This window comes from Sturnira hondurensis, unplaced genomic scaffold (genome assembly GCF_014824575.4).
Source record: "Sturnira hondurensis isolate 20B ecotype Veracruz unplaced genomic scaffold, ASM1482457v3 Scaffold0013190, whole genome shotgun sequence".
Classification (NCBI taxonomy): Eukaryota; Metazoa; Chordata; class Mammalia; order Chiroptera; family Phyllostomidae; genus Sturnira; species Sturnira hondurensis.
The window spans coordinates 1,542,843-1,547,557 of record NW_028085821.1 but is presented as its reverse complement, the minus strand read 5'-3'; the positions used below and the strand labels follow the sequence as shown (position 1 = coordinate 1,547,557).

At 40.1% G+C, this 4,715-nt stretch overlaps 1 pseudogene; it reads right to left on the bottom strand.

The window, feature by feature from the left end:
* Positions 1-1,404: 1,404 nt before the first annotated feature.
* LOC118997421 (ubiquitin-40S ribosomal protein S27a-like) lies at positions 1,405-1,873 on the bottom strand (annotated as a pseudogene).
* Between the last annotated feature and the right edge of the window lie 2,842 nt (positions 1,874-4,715).

Below are 4,715 nucleotides of genomic sequence, written 5' to 3'. Positions count from 1 at the left end.
GATAAGAGTGTAAAGAGACATACAAAATGGCCTTTGAGAGGCCAGAATTGTTTTTTCACGAAGTGCGTTAATTAATTGACAGTGGTAGCAATGGCACATGGCCTGCTCCGGTGAAAACTTCCCATCAAAACTTTAGTCCCTCTTGTAAGAAAAGGGGCATGTGAACTAATCATGCAGCCCCATAAAGTGATCATAAAAAGCACTGAGATTTACCTGTGCATTCACCTGCAGACCTGATGAAACTTGCGATGACTTTGGGAAACCTATTGTTTTGTCATCGCTTAAGGAAAAGGCTGTGGTATCTTTTGATGGTTCAAGAACTAGAACTTGTGAAACTCTGGGAGTAATACAGACTGGAAGAAAACAATAACATCCTCACAGCCAGACCATCTGCTGGGTTATTCAGACACAGCAGTGTGCATCGCGGAGCAGCGGCTACAAAACACCAGATGAAGACACGCGCCGGCCTCTACTTCTAATTTTCCAACTCAAATTGCCTTTAGTTCCTTGAGTTCCGGGAACAGTCTCAGAATCTTCCAGAATGTGATCTTTTGAAACAAATGATGGTGCTAACAGAGTTTAGGACAAGAACTTGACCTCTGCATGGTCACTCGTGGGCCAGCAGAGTGTGTTCTTCTTCCAATGAATGTCATGTGCTCTGTTATACACTGTCCTGCTTACTGAACACTTTCTGCTTTTAGTTATTTTATTTTTCAAAGCTTTTTTTTTTTTTTAGCAGAGCATAATGGGTACAGGAACACCTTTGACCCCACATTACCTGTGTGAACCCTGGCTCCACCTCTTACTATGTGGCAAGTTACTTAAAATGGAGATGATATTAGCACTTAACCCACATGGTTGTTGAGAGAAATAAGATAAGTTAATCAGGAGCTCAGAACACTATCACACAGGAATGCCAGTCATCATTATAACAATTTTTCATTTGTTACAAGTAATTATTATTAGTAGTATATAAAATTGGAAGTAGCCTCACCCTCTGGTTCTTTCTTAATGGCTAGTAGAATGGTTTACACATAAAGAGATCTCAATAATAGTTAACTAATAAATCCAGATTATATTATATAAATATGAGAAACCATAGTAAATTAACAACAAAAACAGCTTATTTATCGTGCTACTATTATGTAGCAGGCATGGTTCTAGAGGCTTTACATTGTCAACAGGTTGTTCATTAAGTGTCTTCTGGCTGACTGAGATGCTGGGGATGCAGCAGTGAACCAGGCATTGTTACTATTGGCATTCTTTTGTAGGTGAAGGAATAGAAGCTCCATGGATTTAACTTCCTCGTTGCCACGTTAGTAAGTGGCAGATTCCCGACTTGAAAGCCCATGTTCAGCCACATGTGTATGTTTTACTTCATGTCTTTAATTAACCTGCATACAATTACTTATCTTCCTGTTTGTGGAAGCAGTAAGTCAGACAACATTTGCCACCACAACGTCCATCACAGTGGCTGGCCTTAAAAACTCTAGCGCTGCATTGACCTGAAGGGCGTTCCTGACAAAGGAGACTGATTTTTGCCATGCTCATCCACCTTTTATAGTACTTCAGGACAGTCCGCTTAACCTTCTTTCTCTTACACTTCTTCTTTTTGGGAGTGGTGCGAGACTTCTCCCTTTTCTTAGCACCACCCTGAAGTCTCAGTGCAAGATGGAGGTGGACTCCTTTTGAACGCTGTGGTCAGAAAAAGCATGCCCAACCTCTAGCTGCTTGCCAGCAAAGATCCTCCTTTGCTGACCAGGAGGAATTCCTTCCTTGTCCTGGCTCTTGGCCTTTGTATTTTCTATTGTTTCCAAGGATCCAACCTCAAGAGTAATGTTTTTTTTATAAGGGTTTTCACAAAAATCTGCATGTTGATGGTGGTTCCACCATAGATGATGGATCAGGAGGAAAGAACCATATTTCTCCTCCTTGGTTTAATACCAAAGTCTTTGAGATGCAGTAATACAAGCCACATTTGGGGCATTTTAAGCACCATAAAACATAATGTTGGTAGCGGTTGTAATATATTGAATAATTTTTAAAAAATCATGAGTCATAAAGGGGCATGGGATGGAAGAAAAAGAAAGTTCTTCTTTAAGGAAGGGTGCCAAGAGTATGATAGACGGGCTAATGGAAACAGAAGGCAAGGGTTAATAATAGGTCCTAAAACTTACACAGGGTTAAAGTTTATTGGGGACCTAGTTATTCACACAGTCTCAAAGTATCAGCCCACAGCTTATTAATTATAAAGGGAAAAGATACCTTTCAATGGATCAGAGAGAGAAAGATTAATTTTTAGGAATTGGTTATGGAGTCTGCAAATTAGAAAATCTGAAGGTAGGCTGGCAGGCTGGAGAACCGGGGAAGAACTGATGTTGCAGTTCAAGTCCAATGGCAGTCTTCTGGCAGAGTTTCCTCTTCCTCGTCTGGTTCAAGGGTTCTTTTGTCCTGATGTTTGGATAGGCTGTGACTCTCCTAAAAGTATATATAAAATTTGTGACTATGTGGAGATAGTTTGTAGCTTTCACCAAATACTGAAGGAAATTCAGATTCATTGAAAAGATAAGAATTAATACTCCAGTTATTTTCACTTCTATTTGGTATCTCACAAATGCATTACCTAGAATTCCTGGAGATGTGGCTATTTTTTAATGAAATGTGGACACAGATCAGCTCTGGGAGGAGGAATAAAAGACAAAGGTAGTTAACAGAGGCAGGTGGCTTAGTGTTGAGGAGTATGAACCTGGGCACTAGATTCTCTGGAGTTTGAATCCTAACCTTGCCACTTACTAACCTTGACAAGTTACTTAACCTCAGTTTTTATAAAATGGGAATGATAATAATAATATTTTATATGTCATAGTGTTGTTTTTTAAAATTAAAGAACATTAGAAACTAAAAAGCACATAGGATGATACCCCGCATCAAGTGTATAATTGCAATTATTTTTATCACTAAATCTTTAAGGTTTCTAACTTAAGGGGGTGAGTGGACCATAATGCCGTAAATGGTCATCTCTCAATTCTGTGTAAGCCTACCCCAGTGCCCTGCACATCAGAGGGATCTCCTAACGGTTTGTTGAGTGGGATGCAGTTGGATCTCTGCCCAACGCCTGGAAGTCCATTCCAATCCTGTGATTTCTATTGCCAACCTCCTTTCTTGTAGCTCACTCTGGCTACTTTAGGGCATTCCGTTGGATCTGTAAGAAACCAGAAAGTTTGGGAATCAAGCTGGTGAATTCTAGGAGAGACAGAGAAAGCATAGGAAGGTCCATGTGTATGCATTAGTCAAAGTGTTTTTTTTTAAAAGACCTGTGGGAGCAGCTCCATTTCCAATAGCCAAGTGCTGGAAACAGCCTAAGTGCCCATCAGTAAATGAGTGGATCAAAAAACTGTGGTACGTTTATACAATGGAATACTATGCAGCAGAAAGAAGGAAGGAGCTCCTACCCTTCATGGCAGCCTGGATGGAACTGGAGGGCATTCATTATACTAAGTGAAATAAGCCAGGTGGTGAAAGACAAATACCATATGATCTCACTTAGAAGTGGAACCTAATCAACAAAACAAACAAGGGAACAAAAAAGAACCAGAGACATGGAAATAGAGAACAAACTGACAGTGACCAGAGGGGAGGAAAGAAGGGGAAGGATCATCAGGAAACATGTATGAAAGATTCATGGACAAAGACAATGGCGGGGTGAGGAGGGATTGAATGTGGGAGGTGGGGGAGGGTAGGGCGGGGGAGAGTGATGGGGGGAAATGGGGACAACTGTGTTGAACAACAAGAAAAAACAGTACATTTAAATGTATTTTTGGCCTATAACATAGAAAAANCAAACAAGGGAACAAAAAAGAACCAGAGACATGGAAATAGAGAACAAACTGACAGTGACCAGAGGGGAGGAAAGAAGGGGAAGGATCATCAGGAAACATGTATGAAAGATTCATGGACAAAGACAATGGCAGGGTGAGGAGGGATTGAATGTGGGAGGTGGGGGAGGGTAGGGCGGGGGAGAGTGATGGGGGGAAATGGGGACAACTGTAATTGAACAACAAGAAAAAACAATACATTTAAATGTATTTTTGGCCTATAACATAGAAAAATATGTATTTCTCACGCGCGCGCACACACAGAAAGATGGTGGAAACAAAGCTCAGGAAATAAATCCAGATGGTAACTAAAACCTGCCAGAAGAAACTAAGAAAATCAGAAGTCATAAATAAGAAGGTTAACATAATAAATTCTACCAATATATAAATAACTAACTAAATAAAAATAAATAAAAATAAATTTAAACACCTATGGGGCAGAAGGGGAGCAGACTTATTTATTAGCAATAGTTGCATCATAAAAGTTTTAAGTAGTCTAAGAAAAATGTATTTATTTTTAATATTTACTGAATATGAGTCTAGGGATAAGCACCTGAATACTTCCTGTGTTCAGAAATTACTATGGGACAAAAGGATTAGTGTAGAGAATCCCAAAGAAATTGAGCACTCAGTGTCTGCCTGTGTGAGTCAGGGTTCCCCAGATAAACAGAAGCAGTGGGGTGTGCACATATAGAATAAGATTTATTTTAAGGAATTGACTCACATGATTAGGAAGGTAGCAAGTCCAAAAGCTGCAGGGTGGACTGGTAGGCTGGAGACAGAGAAGGGCCAGTGCTGTGGTTCAAGTCCAAAGGCCATCAGGCTGAAAAAGCAGGAAAA